The 14,582-nt window shown below is 35.6% G+C and overlaps 2 long non-coding RNA genes across 2 annotated transcripts; both read right to left on the reverse strand.

Annotated features, from left to right (window-relative positions):
• Positions 1-2,537: 2,537 nt before the first annotated feature.
• On the reverse strand, positions 2,538-2,978 carry LOC137577749 (uncharacterized). The gene is made up of 2 exons (XR_011032472.1): positions 2,930-2,978; positions 2,538-2,839 (listed from the first exon to the last, which is right to left on the reverse strand). It is a non-coding gene; the product is annotated as an uncharacterized lncRNA (long non-coding RNA).
• Positions 2,979-11,090: 8,112 nt separating this feature from the next.
• Positions 11,091-11,530, reverse strand: LOC137577736 (uncharacterized). The gene is made up of 2 exons (XR_011032470.1): positions 11,482-11,530; positions 11,091-11,392 (listed from the first exon to the last, which is right to left on the reverse strand). It is a non-coding gene; the product is annotated as an uncharacterized lncRNA (long non-coding RNA).
• Positions 11,531-14,582: the final 3,052 nt, after the last annotated feature.

Genomic DNA, 14,582 nt, shown 5'->3' on the forward strand with positions numbered 1-14,582 from the left:
ATTATAGTGATACGCTTATATAGTTAAACGCTTTCAATATACAATTTAAGTTACATGGTTCATTTACCTTGGTTTAACTAACATTTAAATAAATAGTTGAATGATTCGTTATCTTTTTAAGTTAAGCACATTTAATATTTTTTTTTTCAACTATTGTGCTAATGAGCTAGAAACTTTAACTAACCCTTCGTACTTTTAGCACGTCCAACAAACTACAGAGGGACCAAAAGTGTCATTGTGTTCAGCTCACTTTCCCTTCCCCACTATCTCTCCGTGTGTGTGTGTGTGTGTGTGTGTGTGTGTCCGTGTATGCGTGATGGGAAGCGTTAAGCATTTGCCAGTGCGTGACATGAACTTTCTCTTCCACTTTGCCAATCCCCTAAACTCACCATCTCCATTTCTATCGTTGGAACCCCTCCTTGCCAAACTGCAAGGACAAATGCACTAGAAGTTTGTTGACTTTTTGCCATTGTTTCAAATGGCTAAAACTTAACTAAGGCAAAAAGCCAAAAGTAAAAGAAAAGAAAAAAATAAAGCCACAACTCTCAATAATTTGCCATTATAAATGTGGTGAAGATAAGCGCTGCAACAGCCATATCCATATCCGACAAACGATAAAAACTACCACAAAAAAAAAAAAAAAAAAAAAAAACAGAAAATAAAGAAAAAAAGGAAAATGAAAACTTCGACAGCAACATCATCACTTCATTTTTCTGTGTGTGTATGTTTTTTTTTTCTTCTCCATCATCAGACAGCTATGGAGAGGTAGACAGAGACGGGAGGCAACTTTTATGTGTGCATTGGCCATAAAGTTTGGGCCATGTCACCATGCATATATTGTAACGTACAAAGCCTTCACGTAGCCGATGGGCAGCAAAAATCATTGTATCTAATTAGAATGTGCCCCATGGTTGAGCGGCAAAAATCTCTGTAACTAAATATCTATAACCATGACACCACAAAGGCTTACCAACCATTGCATTCGGCAACTATACGTTATTGTGTGAGGTGTATCTTGGTGTTAACACGATTCATCTGCGGGACTCTTAATGCGGCTAGCAAGACAATCGGCTGGGGTGGTTCTTTGATGAATGTGTTTCACCCACTCACACGTCAGCAACTTTAAATAAAGTCCCTGTGCTGAACCTCAAAATAGAAAAGAGAGAGAAGAATAGAAGAAAATAGTCCTAGTGTTGGCTGTATAGGTGTATTTACAGCCGCGCTCTCTACCCACCCTACCATGATTTTCCTTTCAGCGCTAGGGGAAAATCCCAGAACAAACATCCTTATTCACATTAGATTGCCCAAAAAGAAAGTTCAGAAAATTACCTCATTATAAAAATCATTATTATTCACTTAATTTAATGTATTCTCACAATCATTCATTTCTTAGAATCTAATATTTCATTCTGTAGTATTCTAAGAACAAAGTTAACTCACACTAAAAAAAACCAAAACCCTTCCATAATATATACCTATATAAGAAAATTTACAATTTCATAAATGATCAACAAATTAATTTGTAATTACTAAAATAATATATATAGCTCGAAACTTTAACGCATATCGATTTATATTCAAAGATAACTAAATCAATATCCTACAAAAAAAATATTCTAAATACTCGGCATAATTTCATGAACATTAACTTCTCTTTTTTTTTTTTTTTTTTTTTTTTTTTTTTTAAACTTCGACCCACTGTGCAAAAGCAAAACGCAACGCTTACATATGCAGCGTATAAAAATTAACCGTTCAATTTTTTTAACTCTTCACATACAAAATGTTTTAATAAAACAATTATGCATATTTATTCACTCTTGCCTTTTTTCTCTTTTGATACTTTTCACTTTTCAGTACATTCTCTTTTTTCTTTTCTTTACGCATGATTTTATTTGAAACACATTAGAAGCATATAAAATATATAGAGGGGCAAACGGAGTGGAGATAAGCAACGACAATTGTTTTCGCTTTTGTCTTTGCATTGAATACTCTTGCTTAACGTCTCCGACTTCGCTTTATATTTTGGTAACAAAAAAATGTAGTAGAAAAAACTCACCCTTGTAGCGTCCGACGAAGGCCTTCGAGGAATTGCTGTAGAGGCTATAGATTTAATTTAATTTTTTTGGTATTAATTATGTTCACATTTTTCGTTTCGTTACCAAGTAAAGCAATTGCTCATGCTTGCTTTTTTTTAAATTTTTTTTTCTTTTATATTTTCACTTTCTCTGTTATAGATTTTTTTTTTGACCTTTCAATTTTGCATTAGATTTCTTTTTTTCATTTTTTTGTTTTTGCTCATTTTTTTTTCCATTTTTAGTGTATGTTACCTCGCGACTAAAAAAAAAAATTTTGGTTTTGCACAATGGCTCGAAATGTTGCTTTGCGTTTCCTTCTTTGTATGCCTTTTTTTTTTCTTTTCACTTGCTTAACTCTTTTTTGTTTGTTTTTTTTTCTTATTACAAATTTATTCCTTGTACACTAACTAGCTTTCGATTATAGTATATTACCTAGGTTTAAACAAAAGAAGAAGTTAAAAATTTTCGTTTTCACTACGGCTTTCTGGCTTAAACCCTTTTTTTACTTGATTTTCACTCTGGCTAGACTTTTTCACTATTTTAACTCGGATACAATTTATTCTTTGGGCTGCGTGTTTTCGCTGTTTTCACTTTTCACCGCTTGCCGCGTGTCGTATCGAAATTTGACTGATCAGATGGTCGCCAATGTAATTGCTTCGTCCCCTTTGGTGAATACTTCTTCGCTGCCTGCACTATCCAACATAAATGTCTTGGAATTCTGGCTTTGGCAATCATTGACGCCAAAATTTGGGCTTTACGTTTGTCTAACAAAGAAAATTATATACACATACGTGATAAAATGTGAATGTCGTTAATGCGTTTTTTTTCTCTTTTCTTTAGAGCTGTATAATTACCTTCTTCTTATTCAAAGCAATACATTTTAATTTCCTTTTTTTCTTTTCCATCATGAACGAACATACCGAGACTTTGAAAATCTGCGTGCAAAATTTTATTTGCAAAAATTACAAAATTTTAATGATTCAAAGAAAAATTAGCACTTACTCAAGAAATATATCTTTAAATAGAGAACACCAACATCAATGGTTTTTTTTTTTTTTTCAATTCAAGCCCAGGAAGGATGGCTTGTATTTACTCGGATTTAAAATTTACTTGGGTTATTTTAACCACCAAAAAAAATGAAATATTAAATTTTTTCCACTTCCTGCAAAGGACTGTTCCGCTCGGTTGCCAATTTGAAAAGAATTTATCAAGATCGTTCGCCTATGCTCTATGCCTAGCTTTGATCTTCGTTTAGACCCGAAGTCAATTGTCAAAGTGACATTATCCGCTATTGGCATAATGGGAAAAAGAAATGTACCACTGTGGTGAACTTTCTTTCTGCAATCAAGCAGTGCATTCGCGGGTCTTTTAAATGCTGCCTTCCTTTCTTTTTTTTCCTATTTTTTTTTTTTCTTTTGAGCTGCAAGTTTTACTCAAGGCACCTCCACAACCACAGACGAATTCTAGAGTTTTCTCGGGGAATTAGTCTGAAAACCTCATTGTTTAATATCCTTGGCATGATATGTTCCTTGTAATTTTCCTTTAAGGTCTTCTAAAACATAATAACAATTCCCTAAACATTCCCTGACTCTAGATTTCACCCATTGAGGATTGAATTTCGCATTCGTATTTTTCTGAAAATTACTCTGGCTGAAGTTTCTTCTGAATACTTCTTGCCCTATCCTAAAATGAATTTGTCGAGTGCGCAAGTTATACTGCTTGGCGTTTTTATCTGCTGCTGATGCAATTTGCTGTTTTATTTCTTTTCTCAACAACTGCAATTGATCGTCTTTCCTAAGGGGATTAAGTGATTCATCTAATAAATTGAACTTACTTAGTAGACTATAATGAGACCCATGTGTGATCATATCAAAGCCAAAAACTGCATGATATGGAGAACAATTAATGCTCACATGATGACCATTCCGCAGAGCACAACTAATTGCTGGAATATGTTCATCCCACTCTCTATGATCATCGTTAAGATAAGCTCTAATCGCTGCTATGATTGATCGATTCACCCGTTCTGAGGCGTTGGCTTGAGGTGAATACAACGCTGTATATACATGCTTAATACCAAGCTTCGTTAGCCACGCGTTAAATTCGACCGCTTTGAATTGTGCTCCGTTATCGCTCACTATGATTTCCGGAATACCAAACATAAAGAAAATATGATCCTGAAGAAACTCCTGTATTAAACGAGATGTCAACTTCTTCAACGGACAAAGCCAATGAAATTTGGAAAAGTGATCCAAAACTATTACCAACCCAATATGCCCTCGCTTACTGCGTGGATATGGACCGAGCAGGTCTATGTATAACCTTTGAAAAGGACGCATTGAAACTGCTGGCTTTCCCAACGGCGGTTTTAAAATGTAATTCGGGGCTTTGGTAGACTTGCAAATATCACAGTTACGTACATAATCTCTCACTTGTGACACCATGCCTGGCCAATAAAAAAATCTCCTTATTAATTCTAGGGTCTTAGCCATTCCTCCATGTGCTGATATAACACTATTATGAGCACTGCCTATGACTTCAGTAGTCAAACCAGATGGAATCCACAGTTTCCATCTCGATTCTTGATTTTCTAAATTTCCATCATCATGTTCAGTTCGTATATAGACAAAACCATCTTCTACTCGTATATCTGGATATTCTCCCAGACTATCTAAAAACTTTTTCTTCAAATTCTGATATTCACTATCACTAAAACAGTTGGAATTTAAATCAACACCAGGATAAACTTCTTCTAGTGCACTTATTTCGTCTGAAAACATTCTCGAAAGCGCATCAGGTACGACATTGTCCCGACCTCTTCTATGGCTTATCGTGAACTTGTAACTTTGCAATTTCATGGCCCATCTAGCCAACCGTCCCTTCAAATTAGGTTGCTTCATCAGCCACAAAAGGCTCGCATGATCCGTAATCAATTCAAACTCCTGCATCTCAATATAGCATCTAAACCTGTCGATTGCTTCTAATGCTGCTAAACATTCCCGCTCCGTTACACTGTAGTTTCGTTGAGCTGAACTCAGTTTCTTGGACATAAATACAATTGGTTTTTCTTCTCCTTCATCTGACATTTGAACTAACGTAGCGCCTATGCCGACATCGCTCGCATCGCAATGCACATAGAACTTCCGTTCAAAGTTCGGGTTCTGCAAAACTGGAGCTGAAGTCAACGCGGACTTAAGCTTTTCAAAGGATTTCTGAGCTTGCTCGTTCCAGACAAATTTCCTTTTCGACGACAGAAGCTCGGTGATTGAAAAACTAATATCTGAAAAGTTAGGTATAAATCGTCTATACCATCCGACTACTCCCATAAACGCTCTTACTTGTTTAACTGTTTTCGGAATTGGCCATGACTGAATCGCGTCTGTTTTTGATGTGTCAGTTGAAATTCCTCCATTGCCTACTATATATCCTAAAAATGCAACTTTTGTGACACAAAATTTGCTCTTTGCGACATTTAAAGTCACATTCGCCATTCGAAATTGCTCAGCTAGCTTGGCTAACACAATAAGATGTTCCTCAAAGCTTTCTGATACTACACATAAATCGTCTAAGTATCCAAAAGTACAATATTTTAATTCAGGGGGTATTATTTCGTCCATTAGTCTACACATTGTTTGCGCGGCATTACACAAACCAAATGGCATAACCACAAAATGATACAATGGACGACCGGGTACTGTAAATGCTGTGATTGCTTTTGATTCCTCACTCAAACCAATTTGCCAAAAAGCATCCTTCAAATCTATCTTGGAGATGATGTTAGCTTTCGGTAGTCTTGCGAAAATTCCATTGATGCTGGGCAGTGGATATGCGTCCTTCTTTGTAACCTCGTTAATTCGTCGTGCATCTAAGCATAAACGCACTTTTCCCGGTTTAATCACCAAACGCATGGGCGAACTCCAAGGACTATTTGACTTCTCAATAACTCCTAGCTCTAACATTCTATCGATCTCCTGAAACATAACTTTTTCAACCGCCGGTGAAACTGGGTAAAATCGCTGTTTAATCGGGGTGGCATTGCCTACCTCTATATGATGTTGCAGAAGCTTTGTTCTTCCGAGGCCTTGCCTTTCAAAGTCTGGAAATAGACTAATGATTCCGCCTAAACGTTTTTCTTCTTCTGCTGTCAGCGGAAACTTTTCCTCACCGTCTTTCTCTGGTAATTTAGGCACGTTGCTATTTGAAGTTTCAATCGAGGAAATTACACCCGGGGCCAATTTGAAAGCTTTCCAAAAATCTGTCCCTAATACTACCCTATGCTTAATCGAAGGGATTACAAAGAAATTAATGTCCTTCATCTGCTCCCTATATTTTACGTTCAGTTGTATGGATCCAATAACTGTTTGTGGCTGTCCATCAGCCGTTTTTACTGACGAATTAATTTTGCGAAATTTTGAATTGTGCGACCAGTCTATTTTAGCCAGGTCTGCTCCAATGCAACTAATATTTGCCCCTGTGTCTAATAAGCCTAATTCTAAAAATTGTAAAAATGAAATTGAAGCATAAAATCGGCCATCTACGGCTTCATTAATTACTGAACAAATTAACCTTCTTTTGGTATTTCGTACAGCTTTCCAAAAGTTACGCATACGCAAGGTTGAGCGCTTTGGTGCTCTCTTGACGCATGCGACATTACTATCATCAGAAAATATTCTTTCGCGGACTCTTGCATATTCTTTTAAACGTATGTGGTATGGTTTAATTGGATGTAACTTAATATTCGTTCTATTTGTTTGTAACTCTGAAATGTTTTCTTGCTTTTCTTGTTCAGTGTAATTACGATTTAATCTTTTGTGAGCAACATTTACTAAGGGTCCGTCCGCTTGTTGCCATACGGTGGTCCCTTCCGATAGTTTTCCGTCCGATTTGAACATTTTATGCACTGCGGCTTGTATACTCCTTTTGTTCCGCAGCCGTAACAAAAGATAATCCGATCTTCTAGGCACATGTCCCAGCGATGTCCTTCTACGTCACAGTTCCAACAAACCAAAGAATTCGCCACTCGCTGAACTGCATCTACCTCTTTCACCGACAACTCGTCTTCTGACTGTTCTGTGGCGTCTAGTACTGCAGCTACGGATTTGTAAACGGGCTTAGAAAAATTTACACTCTTGATCGGACGCTTAATTAGTGTCTCTCCCAATAGATTTTCTCTTCTTTGTACTAACTGTCGTAGATGTGACACCGAAACAACTGATATATATAACAATGCTTCACGCACTTCCGGTATCAGGTTACGCTGCAACTGCTGCACTAGTCTATCCTCTTCCAATGGAACCGAAAGCCTACTAACAATGGATATTACATCCTCATAAAAATTATCAAATGATTCTCCAATCTTTTGCTTCCTACTTCTTATTTCTTCAAAAATTAAATCATCATCCTTGTTATCACGATATTGTCTTTTGAGTTTGTCACAAAAATCTGTCCATTCTACTTGCGTGATCTCTTTACGGTATCTCCAATACCAATCTCGGGCTTTTCCAGTTAGGAGAATATGTAGGTTCTTACAGACTACTGAAAAGTCTCCATCTAAACTATCCATAGTTAATGCACGCACTCTGTACAAGAATTCTTGCACGGTACTGCCTTTTTGTGATCCCTCGAACTTTATACCCCAACTCTGGATAATCTGTGTAACCTTTTCGCTCCTAATACTTGATGTAGAAATCGGCGAATTTCTGGGTGAAAATTGTGCTCTAGCCTGCGTATTTACTTCTTGTATGCTGGCTGCTGCTTCATTCGTCTGCAAACTCTCAAACTTCTGATTTATAAGATTCTCTATTCTTTCAAACAATCTTTCGTAGTCGACCGCTGGTGCCGATGTACTAGCGGTGGCGTTGACTCTTGTCTGATGTCTCTCAAAATTTTCTGGTTGAGCGCGTTGTACTCTTCGCTTAGGAGGTCTTCCCTGTCTTTTCGCTTTTCGTAGTGGTTCTACCTCTTCTGATGAATTCATCACCGTATTTTGCGGACTAGTGTCATCAGGTATGGCTGACTGTTCTGGACCAGATAAAAGGTGTGCTTGCCTCTGCTGTCGCGTATTATGGACTTTAGGAATTGCCCCTAGTTTTTGACTGGCTGATAACTCAGTTCTAACTCGTACATCTCTAAGGTGGCATAAAGACTTGCATACCGGACACTCTTGATTTGTCGAAACATAAGTAATTATACAATTTCTATGAAATGAGTGCATACACTTTGTCGTTGCCCTTTCGTGTACGTCTGAAATAACTTGTGAACAAATGCTACACACTTGTGATGAGGATGATCGTGGTGCCTCCTCGTACTCTCTATCACTGTGTACCACTGACATTTTTAAATATTCGATAGCGTTATCAATTCAACCAAATGTTAATCAAATTCTTATATATTTTTTTTTTTTTTTTTTTAATAATTTTGAATAATTTTTCTTTTCGGGTTACTCTAAGTGAATTCAGGTGTAATAATTTACTTTATCACTAGGGACTACTCTTGAAATCTGCGTTAGGGATGCTATTTTCTTAGCAACAGGAAATAGAAATTTACATAAGTACACTCATATTTTGGGTAGTGTCTTTCTTTTTAAGCGGTTGGGTTAGGGTCACTTGACTCTACATCCCATAGTTCCATTCTCAAAAAAAAATCATCTTCCCTCTTTTATTTGAGTTGCACCTACATAAATGAATTTAAAAAGGGATTCGTTACCTGTCTTAATATAGTCTCTCGCTATGCCAATTATGATCTGGGGTTGGCTGATTAAACCATTAATGTTCTCACCAATGTCCTGACCACTCACAATTAAGCTGCTACGGGCTATACTAAAAGGGATAACAAAACTAGACTGACTAGTCTATGTACTCTCTACACTAATACTAGCGGTTGCATTATTCTTGGATGATGTTTCAGCCATTTGTCACAATCATACAGAGTCTAGGCTACCATCATGCCTTCGTCTACTCAACACTTTTCAAACCAGAGTCTAGCTCTCGGTCACATGCCAAAAGTTAGTAGTTTCTGCTGTTTTGACAGTTATTGTTTGACTTGGGTTCATGTTGACAGTTAGCTTTAAAGTATTCGGAACAATTAGTAACCTAGTTGAATATCCGGACCAGATCTCTGGGCATCGCCGGAGACGGTAATTCCAATAATAGTTAACTTTACGATTTTAATTGTTGATAGTATAGAATAAAAATTTAGAATGCACAAAGAAATTAAAAGAAGAAAAGGGGTCAATCTACCAAATGAATTATCTACCTGAGAAAACCTTAAGGAGATAATTATCAAATTAGAATCGGGCCCCTCACGTTGGGCGCCAAAAATTACTGTAACGTACAAAGCCTTCACGTAGCCGATGGGCAGCAAAAATCATTGTATCTAATTAGAATGTGCCCCATGGTTGAGCGGCAAAAATCTCTGTAACTAAATATCTATAACCATGACACCACAAAGGCTTACCAACCATTGCATTCGGCAACTATACGTTATTGTGTGAGGTGTATCTTGGTGTTAACACGATTCATCTGCGGGACTCTTAATGCGGCTAGCAAGACAATCGGCTGGGGTGGTTCTTTGATGAATGTGTTTCACCCACTCACACGTCAGCAACTTTAAATAAAGTCCCTGTGCTGAACCTCAAAATAGAAAAGAGAGAGAAGAATAGAAGAAAATAGTCCTAGTGTTGGCTGTATAGGTGTATTTACAGCCGCGCTCTCTACCCACCCTACCATGATTTTCCTTTCAGCGCTAGGGGAAAATCCCAGAACAAACATCCTTATTCACATTAGATTGCCCAAAAAGAAAGTTCAGAAAATTACCTCATTATAAAAATCATTATTATTCACTTAATTTAATGTATTCTCACAATCATTCATTTCTTAGAATCTAATATTTCATTCTGTAGTATTCTAAGAACAAAGTTAACTCACACTAAAAAAAACCAAAACCCTTCCATAATATATACCTATATAAGAAAATTTACAATTTCATAAATGATCAACAAATTAATTTGTAATTACTAAAATAATATATATAGCTCGAAACTTTAACGCATATCGATTTATATTCAAAGATAACTAAATCAATATCCTACAAAAAAAATATTCTAAATACTCGGCATAATTTCATGAACATTAACTTCTCTTTTTTTTTTTTTTTTTTTTTTTTTTTTTTAAACTTCGACCCACTGTGCAAAAGCAAAACGCAACGCTTACATATGCAGCGTATAAAAATTAACCGTTCAATTTTTTTAACTCTTCACATACAAAATGTTTTAATAAAACAATTATGCATATTTATTCACTCTTGCCTTTTTCTCTTTTGATACTTTTCACTTTTCAGTACATTCTCTTTTTTCTTTTCTTTACGCATGATTTTATTTGAAACACATTAGAAGCATATAAAATATATAGAGGGGCAAACGGAGTGGAGATAAGCAACGACAATTGTTTTCGCTTTTGTCTTTGCATTGAATACTCTTGCTTAACGTCTCCGACTTCGCTTTATATTTTGGTAACAAAAAAATGTAGTAGAAAAAACTCACCCTTGTAGCGTCCGACGAAGGCCTTCGAGGAATTGCTGTAGAGGCTATAGATTTAATTTAATTTTTTTGGTATTAATTATGTTCACATTTTTCGTTTCGTTACCAAGTAAAGCAATTGCTCATGCTTGCTTTTTTTTAAATTCTTTTTTCTTTTATATTTTCACTTTCTCTGTTATAGATTTTTTTTTGACCTTTCAATTTTGCATTAGATTTCTTTTTTTCATTTTTTTGTTTTTGCTCATTTTTTTTCCATTTTTAGTGTATGTTACCTCGCGACTAACAAAAAAAAATTTTGGTTTTGCACAATGGCTCGAAATGTTGCTTTGCGTTTCCTTCTTTGTATGCCTTTTTTTTTTTCTTTTCACTTGCTTAACTCTTTTTTTTTTTTTTTCTTATTACAAATTTATTCCTTGTACACTAACTAGCTTTCGATTATAGTATATTACCTAGGTTTAAACAAAAGAAGAAGTTAAAAATTTTCGTTTTCACTACGGCTTTCTGGCTTAAACCCTTTTTTTACTTGATTTTCACTCTGGCTAGACTTTTTCACTATTTTAACTCGGATACAATTTATTCTTTGGGCTGCGTGTTTTCGCTGTTTTCACTTTTCACCGCTTGCCGCGTGTCGTATCGAAATTTGACTGATCAGATGGTCGCCAATGTAATTGCTTCGTCCCCTTTGGTGAATACTTCTTCGCTGCCTGCACTATCCAACATAAATGTCTTGGAATTCTGGCTTTGGCAATCATTGACGCCAAAATTTGGGCTTTACGTTTGTCTAACAAAGAAAATTATATACACATACGTGATAAAATGTGAATGTCGTTAATGCGTTTTTTTCTCTTTTCTTTAGAGCTGTATAATTACCTTCTTCTTATTCAAAGCAATACATTTTAATTTCCTTTTTTTCTTTTCCATCATGAACGAACATACCGAGACTTTGAAAATCTGCGTGCAAAATTTTATTTGCAAAAATTACAAAATTTTAATGATTCAAAGAAAAATTAGCACTTACTCAAGAAATATATCTTTAAATAGAGAACACCAACATCAATGGTTTCTTTTTTTTTTTCAATTCAAGCCCAGGAAGGATGGCTTGTATTTACTCGGATTTAAAATTTACTTGGGTTATTTTAACCACCAAAAAAAATGAAATATTAAATTTTTTCCACTTCCTGCAAAGGACTGTTCCGCTCGGTTGCCAATTTGAAAAGAATTTATCAAGATCGTTCGCCTATGCTCTATGCCTAGCTTTGATCTTCGTTTAGACCCGAAGTCAATTGTCAAAGTGACATTATCCGCTATTGGCATAATGGGAAAAAGAAATGTACCACTGTGGTGAACTTTCTTTCTGCAATCAAGCAGTGCATTCGCGGGTCTTTTAAATGCTGCCTTCCTTTCTTTTTTTCCTATATTTTTTTTTTTCTTTTGAGCTGCAAGTTTTACTCAAGGCACCTCCACAATATACATATATACATATTGTACATACATATACATATAACATAATAATTATAATAAAAACAATTTTTATGCATTTTATGCGCTCATAAAATTGTAGCATATTTTCGGGAATTGGGAATTTACTGATGAATTGCGGTTTAGTTTTATATAGGGCGACACGATATATCTATGTATATAGATATATAGTGCGTTGGGAAATACTTTTTATGAGTCGAGCAAAGAGACAAAAACTGAAACAGAAAGTTGAAGTTGTTGCTGCTGCTGCTGCTGCTTTGGCTCAGTCAACATTTTATGTGTCTTTAATGTTTGTTTGTTAATAAAATCGAGACACAAAGCTTCGAGCCCTCACTCCACACAAAAGTTCTCTTTGCCATCAACCCCCCCAAATAATGCTTGTCCTCTTTCATCAAAATTGCCAGGGAAGTCCTTGGAATTTTTATATATTTTTAATGTGCGCACTTTGACACTTTTAATGAATCCCAAACATTAATTTTCTTAATGAGCGCCCTCATTTAAAGCCTAGTCCTAGAGCCTACAACAACAACGAGAGAAAAAAAATAAATAAATAGAGAGAGACAAAAAAAAAGTAGGTATACAACAACTTTGACAAATGTCTGTCAGAGACAAACATTGAAATGTTTGCCAGTGCTGACAATGACTATGACAATGGCCCTAAACAGTTTCTTCTACCTCTAACACGGCCCATCCCCTTCCATCTCTCTTGCTCTCACTCGGGCACTCATTCACTCTCTGTCTCCTTTCATCGTTTCACCATAATGAAGTTGGTATAAAAAGCCATTGAAACACACATACAAACACACACACACACACACACATGAGCAGCTTAATGAGCCGCACTAAATTCACACGAAACTTTTTGGCCAGAGAAAAAGGAATCAAGGCACACACATGGAATCTCCAGTGGATTGGCCAGTGGCAACTATTTATCGCTGATGCTGGACAAATGTTCTACACTCGACCAACTGGCAGGAATTTATTGACACACTCAATCGAGCGCTTTGATCGTAATCCCCTTTCTTTTTTTCTCATCTTCTGTCCCAACTCTCAGCTCAATAAACAACAACAACAGCAACAACAACAACATCTACAACAATTTCATTGCAAAAAAGTTGCAAAAAAAAAAAACCAAACAACGGGAAATCGGTAAAAAAAATATTGATGATTTTCATTCCCAACTTTAAGTAGTTGGTTAAGATTTAATCTTCTAAAGTTATTTCAATAATGTGATTCTCTGATTCTATATCCTCATATGAGGGTGGGGGCGTGGCATTCCCCGATTCCACAATGTCCATTTCGACTCTTCCCACAGCCGCTTCATTAGTCGATTCCACAGTAGCTTCTGCATTTGGATCATAGACAAAATCATTTTTCAAATACTCCTTGGGCGTTTGTCGAGCTTTTTCCAAATGCAGACCATTGATTATGTAAATCATTCCAACCAATGTGCCAAGTATGTAAACTAGAGAAATATGAAAACAAAAACAACAAAAATCTTAATAGAATTAAATAAAGTATTGTTATTTCACTTGAAGATAAACACACCTACATAGTACTTAGCACTAATACCTGCTTTAATATTCTCTGTAGGTTGTGAAATTTGTTTAAAGCATTTAAATATCCTATATAGCCTGATCTCCTAACATATAATGTTGAACTCACTAATATATAAAATGATAACCTTAAGCAAAATAAATAAATCAATAAGAAAATAACATAAATAACGATTCTACTTTAACAATTGGCTGATTATTATTTTTAATATTTTGCTATAAACTTGATTTGACATTTTGATAACACTTTAATATAGATTTATAGGAAATCCGAATGGATTTTAAAGAGAAAAAAAGGCGAATGGTTAATTCGCACTTGATTTGTTTTTCTCTTCTTCATTTGATGGCAATTGGCAATTTTCTTTTCAGATTTTAAGACTGAATGTAATTTGCCTTAATTATTAGTTTTCACCAATTTTGAGTTTTGTCTTTTGAACACAGGACTATTAGCTACATTATGGAAATTTGTCTCACCATTTACCAACAAATTTGGAATTATATATGAATCACTCAGTCTGTCTTCCTTGTCGTCGTCCAGAGAAATATAAATAAAGTAGAATCTGAATAGAACAACAAAAAATGTCCATATCATCCATATTAAGACCGGTAGAGTCTCTCTCTTTATGATGCGCAACATCGTATAGATATTGATCATTATGTTGTAGCAATAAAGCATTAACCATTTCACAGGATAATCTAGACAAAGTAAAATTTGAAATTAGATTTCCCAATGCAATGTGGTTTAAGACTAGTTACTCACTCACCAACTAGATTGTTGCTCAACTCCAAAAGCCAATATTGTATAAAACAAAGAGAGTAGCCAATGTTTAGTATGGCAAAAGTTATACCCAAATCGGCACGATTTGTAACACAACGACAAGTCAAACATATAAAATATAAACGTACATTTTCTCTGGTGCACTTCATCTTTGGAGC

This window comes from Drosophila tropicalis, unplaced genomic scaffold (assembly GCF_018151085.1).
Source record: "Drosophila tropicalis isolate 14030-0801.00 unplaced genomic scaffold, ASM1815108v1 contig_593, whole genome shotgun sequence".
NCBI classification, from domain to species: domain Eukaryota; kingdom Metazoa; phylum Arthropoda; class Insecta; order Diptera; family Drosophilidae; genus Drosophila; species Drosophila tropicalis.